Here is a 16,619-nt window from a genome sequence, read left to right on the forward strand (position 1 = left end):
TAGTGCCTGGCAGGTATCATTAAATATTTTTCAACATTATTTACAATGCCTGTATAGTAAGTACCCCACCCCACTGTAAACCAAGACATCTATTTAGTTTGTTTACATCTTTTTTTATTAAATAAAACACTATTATGATGACCCTTACTGCTACATTTCTGCCTACAGAAAGTGATAATTTTCTTAGGGTAAGTACCTCTTTGTTAATTATTATTCCTTCCAGAAGGTTGTGACTGTTAAAGAGTTAATCAGTGTGAAGCACTTAATGGCTCAAACATACCAGGCGCTATGCATTAGACACGCATCTTCCTCCATCTTTCAGAGGGATTAAAATTTTGACTAATTTTTTTACATGTTGATGGATATTCCATTTCCTAAGCATTTTGATGTCTGGAAATCACTTTCTTATAGCTTTTCCACATGAAGGTCACCTGATTCAGCAATAATTTTTTAGTTTACAATCTTCCCCATGCCTGCCATACTCTGTGGATGTAACTCCATCGTTTCCAGTATTTTGAGTAGTATTTAATATATCTAATCCACTTGATTTTTTATGTCTCTTTTTACTAAGACACTGCTTTTTCAGTCTGCTTTTGTCTGGTGGGTAAATGCAAGAAGGTCACAAACAGACCATTTTCAGGAAAAAAAAATACAAAAGAACGTTCATAAACCAAATGAGAAAATGTTCACATGTGCAGGTTAGCAAAAAAAAAGTAAATTAAAACAGCATACTATTCTTTTGCCTACCAAGTTACCAAATATGAAAATAAAATGACACAATTCTGTGGCAAATATCTGGAGGCACTGATGCTCTCATTTCTACCGGTGGGAATACAAATTGGTACAGCTCTTCTGGAGTATACTTTGGCGATTTTCTATAATCTTTAACCATGAAAAGCTACTTTTAAGTATTTATACTTAAGGAATAACTATGAATCTGTAAAAATTTTTAGGTATAATGATATTTACCACAGATTTGTTACAATATAAAATTAAGAAACCACATATACGTCTAACAAAAATAGATTTAATATGTAAACGATATAATACATCTATTTATGAGATTGCTATGGAATCATTAAAATGGAGTAAAGTGGCTATACTATTGTGGGTAGATGTCTGACATATTATGAAGGGAAAAATACAGTTTCCAAATAGAAAATGTTGTATCATCCCCCTTTTGTGAGGAAAGGAGGAAATCTTCTTCTGGTACCTTCCAAAAGGGTAAAAATAGTTATCTCAGGAGTATAGGAATGGGAGGCTTTTGTTTGTTTTGTTTTGTATGCTCTTATTTTTCTAAAGTTAGTTTACATTACTTATGTAATTAAAAAATAAAAATAGGCATCATAGTGAGCCATAACATTCATAATTAGCATGTGGTGAGATTCTTTCTCTTCCAATATAGCTTTAGTTTACCTGTAAGACTGTTTCCTAGGGAAAATCTGTGCTTTTAAAACAAAACAGACTGCCATAAATTATTTCAAACCTTGGAGCACTACATATTTAACAATTTATACGTTGAAGCACCATCTCCACAGAACTGAAATGTCTATAAATCTATATTGGGTGGCACGACTACATGAAGAAAGAGACAAAGGAGTCCCGGTCTGTTATCAAGACGAATATAATTACGGCAGCAACCATGGACAGTATCTGAGATGGATTTGCTGTGCCATACTTTCAAATCACAAATTAAAATCATTTTCTCAAGAAACAATCACAGGGTGAGCTTCATTGTATTTTCATGAAGACAATTTATCCAAATCATTTTGGGGAGAAAACGATATTAAAATAAACAAAACCATGGCAGAGGAAAGATAAAAATGAAAAATTGCACTGAGCAGTGGAGGAAAGCAGGTCTGAAGGAGACGAAAGTAAAGAAGTGTGGGTTTTCACTTTGATCTTTGCCAAAAGTCAATATTTGATAAAACTCTGTGTAGCCTCTGACAGGATCTAAATTATGTAAAGTATTCCTCTAGGTTAGAAGTCCAAATCAATTCATATTCCCACTCTTTATCAGACACTTTAAGGACCTGTATGCTAGTTTAGCCAGTTTTAATAATGCAAGAATCCAGTGATCTATGCTGGGAAAGGATTATTTTCCTTCAAAGCCAACACTATTAATTTTTCAGCAGCCATTATTGCTCTAATGAGCCATTTCTTATCACGTTTAGATGCTCTGGATATGGGATTCCTACAACTTATGATAACAGTTTAACCACTGGGCTGCATAAAACTGTCAACCAAGATGAAATATAATTTCTCACATTTTTGCTTCCCTTTTTCCTCCTGTCTGTTTTCTTCAATATGTGAAAACAGCCTAGATCAAGTAAAGTCAACAACTGAGGAAATTATACAGATAACTCAGCCCGTAAATCTATCAGATGCTGAACTGTCTAATTCGAACTCCTTCTCCTTATGGTCAAATCACTCACTAAAATGTTGAATAAAAAATATCATGAACAAGAAATTCCTCTTATGTTTGCTGTAAAGATTAAACACTTCAGCATAGCAAGAAAAAGAATTTTAAAAAGGTGTTTTGAATTGCTGGGGAAAACGGTAGTTTAAATGCAGTATCTTGACTCTAATTCCTTTTAAGAAGCCTACTGAAATGTTATATGTACACAAATATATATATATTTTTAATTGGAGTATCCTTAAATGAGTGCTGTTATACAAGAGAGGATTCAACCTAAGGTGAGAGCAACCTACAAGAGTCCTTCCTGATCCAGCATCCATGTTTCACAGGAAGACAGAAAAGATCCCAGCAGCACACTACCACGAACCTTTTTAATTGTAACAATCAAACTTGAGGGTAAGGACAGGCTGTGGGATAAACGAGCAGCAATCTTCTTGAAGCTCACACACACTCCTACAAAACATATGTAAATACAAAATTTTTAAAAAACCCATAAAAGGAAAGAACATAAAATAAGCCTTGAACACATCCTCCCCAACACTAAACTCCAGAATATAACGGTGCAAATTTTTTAGAAAACATTATTGTCCCAAGATTCTATGTCTAGCCTAGTCATCCTTTAAGGGATGCATCCTCTCACCAATGTTATTTCTCTCTGTTCTGAAAGTTTCAGTTGATATGAGAATCTAAGGGGTCTAGGCAGTCTTCGTTTTGCACAGTAGGGCAGAACCATAAAAATGACCAAACAAGCTGAAACCGTGCAAAGTAGTCTTTGTTTCATGACCTTTATAAATTTTTGTCAAGACATTAAAAACCCACTTACTGTTAGCTATAAACATATATTGGAATAAAAACAATAAACTACTATTTATTTTATGCACTATAATTTAAAACATCAGAAGCATTGAGAATTAAGTGTTTTACTTCTTTGTAAGAAGTTCATCAGGAATAGTTTCAACAGTGCTCGCCTTCTTCTCATGGGATAACTTACTATATGGAGCGCGCATCTTCTCTACCCTTTGGTAAATTAGGGTCCTTTCTAAATCTGGATCATCCTCCAACATTTTATCCTTTGCACTTTTCATGTCATGAGAAATACCTGAGTGTTCTTTTAAAGTGAAGTTTTTCCTTGGTGTCACTTTCTCTATGACATCTTCGTCCTTTTCATGACAACCACTTTCCTCGTTTATGTCAGCAGGTTGGCCTTCACTAACTTGCTCTGGTTGCACATCTAGAATTACTGGAAGGGCAGCAGTTTCTATATCCCCATGGTCGGTTATTTTTTCTATAATTCCACTTATGTTCCATTCAAATTTTACTTCCAGTGTTATCACTTTTTGTTTCTTTGCTTCACTTTCATCTTTGTTGGGTAATTCTCTCTTTCAATTATTCATTCTTGTCAAATGTCACGTGGGTTTATCACTGGGAGACAAGGAGACAGCACAACAATACACTTTGCTGTCTGTGCATGGAGTAACAGATGCACAGGGACAAATCACCAACAGACTTTGAAAGAAGTGACGTGATTGGTCACCGATCATGATGTGCATTTGTTATCAGGTAGTGATTTGGACTGAAGAGCTGGTGGAAAATTTGTACTTGAAGCAATTTCTCACAGTTAATATCTCATGGTAACTGCAATTTGAATGTGTTGTTTGGGGACGGGTGTTATTTAACTAAACCATGGTAACTGAAATTCCTGGATATCAAATCCATGCAAAGCAAGATCTGCCTGTATAGTGGGATTTTTTTCTTAAGTCTGACTATTTCCCAGTATTATGATTCAAAATCAGAAGAGCATGCATTGAAAATGTACAAGAACTATTAGAAAGTTTAGCAAGGTGCAAGATCACAAAAGAATTTTACAAAAATTAATAGCAGTCTATATTGTAACAATCACTTTTAAAATTTAAGAGTTAATGATCATTTTCACAATAGCAGCAAAATATGAAATGCATAGAATGACAGATACTGGAAACCGGTTCATTCAGCACCCATTTCTACCCCCTTCTAGCTTGCTTTCCCATACTACAGAGGCTGTAATCCTTAAAACTATAAGTTCCAATCTCTCTTGCAAGTAAGGTTGGATATGTGGTTTGGTTTCCACTGAGCAGAAGCACTTGCATGAAACTCAGGGGAGAAAGTAAGCAACACGAGGCAGCAGCCGCAGTGGGGGAAATCAGATCTTCTGGCGAGCTTGGTGGCTGAGCTGAGGAACTTTATTCCTCAGAGCATCTGTGGCAGGGTTTTGGGCATCCAGAATGTGCCAGAGGTCCTGACGGCAGTGACACGTCAGGAGCATGTTTCTTCTAGAATGGCCCCATGGTGTGGTCAGGCACTGTCCACCTGGCTGTTTTGTTCCTGGATGTCTGTCACCTAAGCCTGGTTGTCCAACTTTCTCGGAGGTTCTATACACTACTCAGTCTTTCTTTTCAGTAAACAACCCTCTTTCTGAGGATTATATTTTCTGTAAATAAGAACCCTGACCAAAACACTCAGGAATACATTTACCAAGAAATATATAGGATCCATACTATAATACTTTTCTGAGTTTTACAAAAATGGAGACTAATAAATGAAAACTGCATTAGATTTCTTTTGCTGTGTAACAAATTACCACAAACTTAGCAGCTAAAAATGGTACCCATTTGCTAGCTCACAGTTCTATAGGTCTGAAGTCCAGACATGACATGACTGGGTTCCCAGCTCAGGATCTCACAAGGCCAGAATCAAGGTGTTAAAGGATGTATTCTCATCTGCGTCTTGGAGTCCTCTTCAAGGCTCATTTAGGATGATCCCAGAATCCAGTTCTTTGCTGGCTGTCCATCAGGGGTGCTCTCAGCTCCAAGAGGCCACTCCCTGGTCCGTGACACATGGTCCCCCTCCATCTTCAAAGCAGCAACGGAGAATGTCCCTCATCTGGAACCCCCTTTGATCTTTAAGTCTCTCTCTCAGGAAAGGTCCAGTCCCTTTTAAGGGCCCACCTGGTTAGGCCCAGCCCATCTGGATAATCTCCCCTTTGATTAACCCAAAAGTCAACTGATTAGTGACCTAATCATGAGAGTGATAGCCCATAATATTGACAGGTCCTGCTCAGATACAAGGCCCTGCCTAACAGAGAAACCAAATAGTGGGAACCTGAATAACCCTAAATTATTTCATAAAGATGATGCAAATTTTATCAAAATCTTACCAGAAGGTTCAGGGGGAACTTTAAAACACACTAATCTTCAAATTAAAAAAAAAAAAAAAGCAAGCAAAAACAATTAACTTTGAAAAAGGAAAAACTGGGGGCTGGCCTGATGGCATAGTGGTGAAGTTCATGCGTTCTGCTTTGGTGGCCCAGGGTTCACTGGTTCAGATCCTGAGTGCGGACCTGCATACCGCCCATCAAGCCTTGCTATGGAGACATCCCACATAGAAGAACTAGAAAGACTTACAATTAGGATATTCAACTATGTACTGGGGCTTTGGGGAGAAAAAAGGGGAAAAAAAAAGGGAAGATTGGCAACAGATGTTAGCTCAGAGGCAATCTTCCTCACCAAAAAAAATAAAAAGAAAGAAAAAGAAAAAATATAATGGATCTTGCAGAATCAGATGTAAAATTATATTATGGTTGTATTCATATATTTTATTTAAATTTTGCATTTGAAAGTCATTATCACTGAGCATGCTGCACTGAAACAGAAATAAATAGAACAGGGGCCAGCCTGGTGGTGCAGCGGTTAAGTTTGCACGTTCCACTTTGGTAGCCCAGAGTTCGCTGGTTCAGATCCCGCTTGGCAAGCCATGCTGTGGTAGGCGTCCCACATGTAAAGCAGAGGAAGATGGGCATGGATGTTAGCTCAGGGCCAGTCTTCCTCAGCAAAAAAGAGGAGGATTGGCAGCAGATGTTAGCTCAGGGCTAATCTTCCTCAAAAAAAAAAGAAAGAAATAGAACAAATTATTGGAACAAAGGAAAAAAACTATGGAAAGACTAGAAAAAGTGGAAATAGATCCAAATATTTATAGATGGTTACATATGATAAAGGGTTTTTGTCTAGTTGGTTAGAGAAGAATGGATTATTCAATAAATGATGTTGGTAAAACTGCTTAAAAATTTGTGTAAAATTATGTAGCTACTTCATACTACACACTAAAATAAATTCCAGCTGGGTGATAAATATAATTCAGAAAATAAAACTATAAAAATATAAGAAGGAAAATAGGTAAATATCTCATTTCTGAGTGAAGAAGAGAAAACATACAGAAAAGTACATATGTTTGACCACAAATAAAGACATTTTTGGCCCCAAAACACCACTTAACAGGCAAAAAACAAAAGGAGAAAAAATTGCAAGTTTCATGAGAGATGCCTTAAAGCTTCTTTAAAGACAATATGGAAAAGCAAAACCCTCCAATGGAAAAAACAAATAATGGAAACAAACAATTTACTTAAGAAAAAATTTAAATGCCAACAAGTTTTGAAAATGTTCAGTCTAACTATTAATCAAACTAATGCAATTAGTCAAATAACAATGAGCTATCTTTTTTTTTTTTTGCCTTGCAAAATGCAATAATTTTAAAATATGTTGGTAAAGACATCCAGAAACTAACCTTCTTATTCACCACCAGGAACATACAAGCTGATGATATTCTGGGAAAAGCAATTTGGTTTTGGCAAAGGCTTCAAAATGTGCTACTCCATGTCTTACTAATTCTACTCATGATCATTTGTAGAATTTTATATTTATTTATTTAGCAAACATTTACGTAATATGTTCTATACGCCAGGCTCTGTCCTAAGGACTTTGCAAATATTGACCCATTTAATCCTCACAACAGCCTGATGAGGTAGGTACCGGTACCATATCCCCACTTTACGAATGAGGTAAGTAAGGCACAGTGAGGTAAAGTAACTCACTCAAGGTTGTCACACAGTCGCTAAGGGGTAGAGCCAGGATTCAAACCCAGGCACCTGCTCCACAGCCCAAGCTTCTAAACTCTGTGCTCTACAGCCTCTCATGTGATCTATGGAATGCGAAATAAATATTCTCAAAAGTTGTCCCACAGAATCAGCCCGTCAGCACTCAAACTATCTTTATAATGCCTTCTTCCCAATATTCCCCTTCAGCGAATACCACATTTCTCTGCTCCCTCACAGGACAGCTTCTCGAAAAAGCTGTCGACATGTATTGTGTCCTCTTCGTCACTTCCCATCTTTTCCTCAGCCCACTCCACTCTGACATCTGTCACACCCACTAATTTACTGAAAAGGTGTTCTTCAAACTCACCAGTGACCCCCACTGCAAAATCCACCAGACACTTTGACATTTTACCTTATTTGACGTCTCCGTGACATTCAGCAAAGTTGACCGCTCCATCCTCCTTGCTGTACTTTCTCTTCGGCTTTCATGACACTGTGTTCGCCTCATTTTCTTCCTACTATTCCAGCAACTTCCTTATCATGTTGCTTACTAGCACCTTCTCCTTTACCCCACCTTTGTCTCCTTTGATGATTTTAACCAGTCTCTTGCTTTAAGTGTCGTCTATGTGCTAACCACTCCCAAATTTATTCTCCATCTCAAACCTCTCGTCGGAGCTCCAGACTCACTTGTCCAACTAAATGTTTGGCATCTGTGATTAACTTTATGTAAGTTTGATTGGACTGAGAGATGCCCAGATAGCTGGTAAAACATTATTTCTGGGTATGTCTGTGAGGGTATTTCTGGAAGAGATTAGCATTTGAATTGGTGAACTGAGTAAAATAGACGGCCTTCCCCAATGTGGTGGGCATCCCCCAGTCCTTTGAGGGCTGCAATAGCACAAAAAGGTAGAGGAGAGTGAATTCACTCTCTCTTTTTTTTTGAGGATGAACAGCCCTGAGCTAACATCTGTTGCCAATCTTCCTCTTTTTGCTGAAGAAGACTGGCCCTGAGGTAACATCCATGCCCATCTTCCTCTACTTTATACATGGGACGCCTGCCACAGCATGGCTCGCCATGCGGTGCCATGTCCGCACCCGGGATCTGAACCGGTGAATCCTGGGCCGCAGAAGCGGAACATGCAGACTTAACCACTGCGCCACCGGGTGGCCCCTCACTCTTTCTTCTTAAACTGAGACATCCATCTTCTCCTGCCCTTGGACATAGGAAATCCTAGTTCCTGGGCTTTCGGACTCTGATTGAGACTTATACCAACAGCCCCCACCTCCATTCTCAGGCCTTCAGAGCCAGACTGAATTGTACCACTGGCTTTCCTGCGTCTCCAGCTTGCAGATGGTGGATCAGGGGACTTCTCAGCCTCCATAACCACGTGAGCCAATTCCTATAATAAATCTCCTCTTACATATCTGTATACATTCTACAGGTCCTGTTTCTCTGGAGAACCCTAACTAATGCAGCATCTCTACCTGGATATCTCACAAACCTATCAAAGCTAACTTGTCAAAAACAGAACTCCTGAATCCATCCCATGCCCAAACCCTGCCACCCACTCCCCCGGTAAATCTCTTGCCTCCACTACTGACTGCATCACAATAAATGGCACCAATATCTACCTAATTGTTCAAGCCAGGAGGTTTGAGATTACTTGGGAAAGATCGACTCATTTCCTCCATTTGGCCACAATGTCCTGATTATTTACCTCCTAAATATCTTAAATTATTCACTTTGCTCCGTCTTCACTGCCAAACCACCATCATATCTCCGCTGGACTACCGCGATAACTTTCTAAATATTCTCTCTCCTGCCATGTTTGGCCCCCACAATACAGTCTTTACATGACAGCCGAAGTAGTCAGATAACATCAATCCTCTGCTTAAAATACATCAATGGCTTCCTCTTGCACTCAGAATACAATACAAACTTCTTAATACCAAGCCCTGCAGGAGCTAGCCCTTTCCTACTTCAACAGTCTCGTCTTAGTGCCCCCTCCCTCTTACTCATGACCTTCCTTGGACATAAAAATCTCTTTTGCACTTTGCATATGCTGTTCCCTCCACAGGCTCCCACCCGTCCACTCCCAGTTTTTCACCTGACTCGTTTCTTCTGACTCTTCACTTCTCAATTTATAAGTCACCCCTCAGAACAGCCCTCGCCGACCACCTCATTCTAATGACTCAATAATCCTGCTCCAAATTATTGTTTGTCTTCACGTCGTTTCCTCAATTTGCAATTACCTATTGTGAAAGAACCCGCTTTTTTACCTATTGTGAAAGACACCGTTTTTGATGTTTGACCTTGGACAACTTTTAGATCCCCGCCTCTCTCCCCTGCCTGCATGACAGAACCTCAAATCCTTCCTGTTCTGCGCCAGCAGGAAGTTCAGACCTCACCAGTCCCCATCTCCTGGCCACTAGAAAGGCCCAGTCCACTGTTTCTACTTGGCTCATGCCTTCTGGGCCAGCTTGCCGCTGCCCTGCTCTTTCTAGAATGTCCCATTATGTGAGTAATAAACCTTCTCATACCCTCTTCGTGCTTGAGGCATCATCAGTTTTGATATCCAAACCAATTTTAGGTGTGAGTTGATCTGTCCTCCGTGGGGCAACCACAAAGCATTTATGCCTGTTGGTTTATTTGTTTATTATCTGTATCTCTTACTAGACTAACCTGCATGAGGGTAGGAACGAAGGCTGTTTTGTATATTTATATTCAGCCATGTACAAGTCTTGACATTTACTAAGTACTCAGTCAACATTTGGAGATTGATCAAATGACACGCATTACAGCACTGTTAATAATAGTGAAGAATTTGGGGGAGGGGGTTAATCCCTTAACAATAGGGGATTAATTAAATCAATTACTTAGATAAATGGAGTATTAATGATATTGAAAAAAATGCTTAATGGCTTTGGAAAAATTTTCTATGTATTAGTGAAAAGAGATTACAGAAAGAATAAACATAGTATAATCGTGTTTTCCTAAAATTTGTGTGTGTGTATTAATGCACAGTTAAAGATTGAAAGAATATACTCTAAATTATGAATAGTGATTATCTGTAGGCAGGTGATTTTAATTTTACCCTTTGTACCTCTCTGTATTTAAAAAAAAATCATGATGAGTATGTATCCTTTTATAACTGGATAAGAAGGCTACTGGACGTATTTTAAGATAACAGCCATACATTGTGAAATTACTGAGTCTGAATTTTCAGGATCTTAAATTTCAGTTACCATATGTCTTGCCAATAACTACCATGAAGGTACTCTTTTGACCATTAAAAACTATGACAAATTACTATACAATGTTAATTTCATCATCCCGGTCAGGAAAAGTCCTGGATTCTGAATTTATGCCTGGGAAGGAAAGGTGTTCCTGCTTCATTCTATTAACATGCGCTGTTTGCAAATAAAGTGGTTAAAACTCTCCTTTGACGACCTAAATGCCCATCAACTGATGATTGGATAAAGAAGATATGGTATATATATATATACAATGGAATAGTACTCAGCCAGAAAAAAAGACAAAATCGTCCCATCCACAACAACATGGATGGACCTTGAAGGTATTATGTTAAGTGAAATAAGCCAGACAGAGAAAGACGAACTCTGTATGACTCCACTCATAGGTGGAAGTTAAACATAGAGACAAAGAGAACTGATTGGTGGTTACCAGGGGAAAGGGGGGTGGGGGAAGGGCACAAAGGGTGAAGTGGTGCACCTACAACATGACTAACAATAATGTACAACTGAAATTTCACGAGGTTGTAAACTATCATAATCTTAATAAAAAGTTAAAAAAAAAACAAACCTCTCCTTTGAGTAATAACACAAGTCAGTGCCCAGTTCAAGTTAATGTCACACCTCTCCGTATCTCATTGCACTTCCCCTATGGCTCCTTTCTCACGAATATGCCTGTTTCTTTTGAAAAAACAAAGCGCACTTTCTTTGTTTTACCAGGTGTCCCAGATGCCTAACCTGCTGGCTTGCTGGGCCTTGCTTCGCCAGAAGTTCTTCCCTTCCTACCCCTCTCCATGAGCCGGGCCTGGTGACCTGCTGCCTCCTCATCCCTCTGTCCCTTCAAACAAGCCTTCCCTGTCATTCTCGCTATAGCACCCAACCTCTATCTGCAGAAACTTCTTACCATTCTCCAGCCCCGGACCTCACCTCCTGCCTTCCTTTCAAGTCTGTCACTTCTGTAGTAGGTAGAAACTGACAGAGCTACAGCTAGAAACCTGGAACCGAATAGCAAAACCCTACCCTTCCATAGCCACATGTGAAGAAGTTTCTGAAAAAGAGATGCACAGAGCTCAAGGCCAGGCAAATGAACACCCGTTATTACTCTGAGGTTTACTCCACACACCAAGGGGAGACCCCTGGTAAGCTGGGCAGGATTGTATGGCTAATTCCATCTGCCTGAGCTGAAGAGCAGCCTATGAGATTGCCTTTCTCTTTCCCCTAAGGCCTATACCCTTAACTCAACCTTAACTCTCAGTGCTTTGTAGTAAGAAAAAGCAAAACACAGAACAGAAGGAGAAAGGGAGCGTCCATGTCAGATCCCAGGCTTTCCACGAGTGTGTGACTCTGTGCAAGTGTAAAGAGCTTCCAGTCCCTTTTACTGGACTGGACTGGTGAGAAATCAAGGCTCCCCAACACTTAGGCCAAATAAGTGTCCTTAACATTCATCTTTCCCTATTACTTTGGCATAGGGCTGACTGGGAGGAGAGGGATGCACGAGGCCTTGAGTCCCCAGTAAAGGCCAATTCTACATTACTTGGAACATGTTTGTAAATGAACGGATGGATGAATAGTTATATAAACCCCAACTAGTGCCTGATGTTAGGTGCCAATTGGTTATAGAGATGCCACCTTGAGCCATTAAAGTAATCCCTAAGGCAATATAAGGCAGTCTTCTGAATTCGTGAGGACCACTCTACACCTGAACCAATTCCCATGCTTTGTCCTTTTGTTATTGTCTTTGTTCTTGACCCTACTTTAACCGATATTTCCTGCAATGTCAATATCGAATGTGACCCTAATTTCCTTCCAGTTCCACTTTTGCTTCTCGCACTAAATAGTGACCTTTGTCTATGCTTGCCCCAGGATCCAGCCTTGTCCTGCCTCAGAATGAGGCTGAACCATACCAGCCTTGACAAAGCTTTGTGACCTCACTGGCTATCTGAGAAGAATGGACAAATGGAAGGAGATGAAACTAAACAAAGGTAAGTCTAGAGTATTTGATCCTCTGCTCTTCTAGAAGGGGGTGTGGTGGGGGGAAGTCACAGGTTGAAACAGCCAAATGGCCAGTCTTGCCAGGTCCTATACTAAAAGAAAAATAATTTCTCTTACATTGTTACAGAGTCTAAAGTATAGCCTTTGTTTTGTTAACACCTGTACATTTTTTAAACCTGTCCTCAAACATCATTGCTCTCTTTTACCACAGATTGCTTGAGCAACAGCAGCAATTTGCAGCCAGTGCTAGCAATATTCATTTTGCAAACTATCTTTGCTAAATGCTCCAAATTCCTACTGTACAGGGTGGTCAAAGTCTCGGTCGACCCTACTCCCAAACTGTGCTGTATTATAAGTCCCAAATAAGCACCGTTTCTGCAGGGAATAATGCCTGCTCAATCCCATTAACAGTGATAGCGTGAATGACCATAAGCCATTAATTTTGATGAGATCAGGTTCGTATAACCTCAAAGATTCAACGGAAGCCACAGGAGACACTGAAGTATTCCCACTTTAGTTCCTTTAATGAATAAAAATGTGAAAGTAGTTACAGTCCTCCTGACAGCCGGGCGCCACAGGCCCAAGGAAAAGTTCACCCTGTCAGCAGCTGCAAGAGAAAAGTGCCAAGGAATTATTGCATTAGCTCGGTAAGAGTCTAATGGCCAAAAGACGGGGGTGAAAGGCACTGAACACACCAGGCAGAAATTACCCTGAGTCCTAAAAAGGCTTTTATTAGGGTGAGCAATTTTATTTCTTAAGAATTCAGCAATATGGAACAAATTATTTGCTCAAGAGTCTGCAGTCATCCTGGAAAAATATATCAGGATCTCAGGGCTCACTTACCACCTCCTGGACAGCTATTTTCAAAATGCAGTGGGAAGAAAAGACTCGGAAGTTGTCCTCATAACTCATGAGCACATTTCCAACAGGTAATTTTGTTTTCAACTTTCATTACTCATTAATATTCAATTTAGGTCTCCTCTTCTTTCGGTGTGCGTGACATTTGTGAGCTTCGGTCTTTCATTTGGGGTGTCTGCACAAGCTTGCTTGAATATGAGAGAGAGTTTCTGACTTGCCAGAAGATGAGATTCACTGCTTCATTCCCGAAGGAATGGGGGGGGGGGGGGGGAGAAAGCAATGATTTTGCTTTTCTGACTTGCAAATACCTTGTAAAGGGAAAATCGTAATTCATAGCCCCATATGTACAAAATGTTTCCAACGAGTTTCATTTTGGAGGTATAAGCAATGAATTTTCTGCTAAATGCAGCAGATCCAGTCACTATACTTATAAAACAAAATGCGTTTGGATTCTGAATATGAAATGTAATCTCTGGGTGCAACAAATTCCAAATCAGCATTAAAAAAATCTTCAAGAGCAGCTATCGAAAATGACCTACAATTAGTAATTATTGTACGATTTTTGGATCCCATTTCTTTTGTAGCAAGTTGTGCTCTGGCAACCGCTGTGAAAATAGGTACAGAGATGGATCAATAAACAGTATCCTTAATCTTTGTCTCCAACATTAGAGATGCAGTTTCACTCTTTTTCATATAACTGGTGTGGTAAGGTGATGAAGAGCCCCTTAAGATATCCAGGTACTAATTCTCAGTACCTGTGAATGTTACCTTATATGGCAAAAGTGACTTTACAAGTGTGATTAGGTTAAGGATTTTGAGATGTGGAGACTATCCCGATCATCCAGGTGGGCCCTAAATATAACCATAAGTGTCCTTATATGAGAGAGGCAGAGGCAGACTTGATTTAAGAGACAGAAGAGGAGAAAGTGAAATATCAAAAAAAGCAGAGAGAGACCTGAAGATGCTATACTGCTGGCTTTAAAGATGGAGAAAATGACCATGAGGCAAGGAATGCAGCTCCAGAAACTAGGAAAGGCAAAAAATGGATTCGTCCCTAGAACGTCCCAAGGGAGCCAGGCCCCTCCGACGTCTTGGATGCTAATTTCCCTCTGACCTCCAGAACTGAAGGGTGTTGGTATAAGCCACCAGCTGGCAGGTGATTTGTTGCAACAGCCGCAGGAAACTAATACAACTGGTTATCAAATTTTCTGGGTTTGTACTGCTAGTGGGATACATGGCCTTGCTTGTCTCTTTTTATCTTTACCTTTAAGAGTGTTAATACAAAAGACCTTGAGTTCATGGACATTTGGCTATATGATAATAGGGAGAAATCTCTCGCCTCCTTGTCACAGATTTTTACAATAAGAAGGTTTTTTTTAAACTATGGTGCTTTTTTAAATTATATGACAAATTAAGTTTAGGAAGATAAGTACAGATAGATAAGGAAAAAAAGAAAAAGGAGGAAGACAAGGAGAAAGGGGGAGGGGAGAAAAAAGAGGAGGGGAGTGAGAGAGAGAGTGAGAGCTGGAATGATAGACACTTGTGCTGCTCACCAGTATTTCCAATTCACCCACTTCAGGGCACAGGAGAGCATGCCCTGCCCCTTCAATTTAGATGTGGCTATTTGGTTGTGAGCAAAAGGGACATGTGGCCCTTCTACATGGGAGCATGTAATTGCCAGTGCAATAACCCAAAGTGTGCCCTTCCAACTACTGCAGTGACCAGGCGGTTGAGGCTCCAACAACCTGAATAGATCTCTGAGTGAGAGCAACATGGAACAGAGCCCTCCCCTATGAAAGTATCCAAAGTTTATTTTGACCAGAAAATAAATTTCTGTTGCTTAAAGTCAGTGAGATATTAAGGTTATTGGTTACCACAGCATAACCTTGCCTATACTATTGTGGATGGATGGATGGATGGGGATGGATTGATAGATGGATGGATACATATATACATAGATGCATAGATAGATACATAGATAAGCTATCTTGACCGATGAAAGAATAACTGGAAAAGATGACACTGTTTCTGCAGAATGTGTGGCAGAGTTCCTTCTGCCATATAATAGGGAGAAGTAGCAAAAGCTTTGCAGACAGAGTGCTTATCTTATTCATATTTATATCTCTAGCACTTAGCACAATGTCTGGTACTCATTGGACACTAAGTAATTTAACAAAGAAAGTATTTTTTAAAGATGACAACATGACGCCAAAACTTTGTAATAGAAAACCCCCATCATGACCTCCGAAGGTTTGGTTCAGCCCAATCAAAGTAAAACTAGAGTCACAATTGAAACCAAGACAGCCCAGGCCAGAATGGAACTTAAAGACGTTCTGCCTTCATTGGAACCAGAGTTTCCAGGGTTCTTCTCAGCATCCCATAGATCTTTGAGAAAAAATGCCTGGACGTTTACAAACCTGCAGTAGCCAAAACCCACAAACCTGAGACCTGAGTTATCCATTCGTCTTCCTCAGTGAAGGGATGCCCGATATTCTGCGGTTCTGCCTGATATTGGTCTACCAGAGGACAAATATGGTGCACTACAAACTCTTTCTAAGAAAAGTAAATAGTGAGTGTTTAAACATATGACTATTCTAACCTTCCCTGGATTTTACCTTTACTGCTCTCAAATTGTCTATGATCTAATAGGGAAGATTATCAGAGCCTTTCTAAAACAATTATTTGTTTTATATTTGTGAAAAAGAAAATCGTAAGTCCTGGGCTACCTGAGTGCAGTTTTGGATGTAGTACCTCACATACCAATTCCATGTGGAGAAAATACCCAGGTGACCGTATGGATGGCCATCTGAATAGAGAAAGAGTGGGACCATGACAGGCAAAAAATATGTGGCTATGGTTCTTTTGGTCCCATGTAACAAATCAATTCTGTCTCACTTAAGCAAGAAACAAATTAGCCAAAAATAAAATTTTGAAGGATGGGGTAGGGTAGGAGTGGTGGGGGGTGGGGGGGGGGATGTTGCAAGAGAAGAAAGAAGGGAAAGGGGGGAGGTTGGGGGGGGGGGGGGGGGGGGAGGGGTTGTTGCACAGAAAGAAAGAAAGAAACAAGAAGCCCTAAGAAAGACAGAAGTCACTGTGGCTTCAAAGACCTCAGCTAGAGAAAACAATGAACCTTCTCTCAAAAGCTGTCTCAGTTCAACCTTCCATATTTCTCTATTTCTAAGGAAAAGGACC

Source organism: Equus quagga, chromosome 5 (assembly GCF_021613505.1).
Source record: "Equus quagga isolate Etosha38 chromosome 5, UCLA_HA_Equagga_1.0, whole genome shotgun sequence".
Lineage (NCBI taxonomy): Eukaryota > Metazoa > Chordata > Mammalia > Perissodactyla > Equidae > Equus > Equus quagga.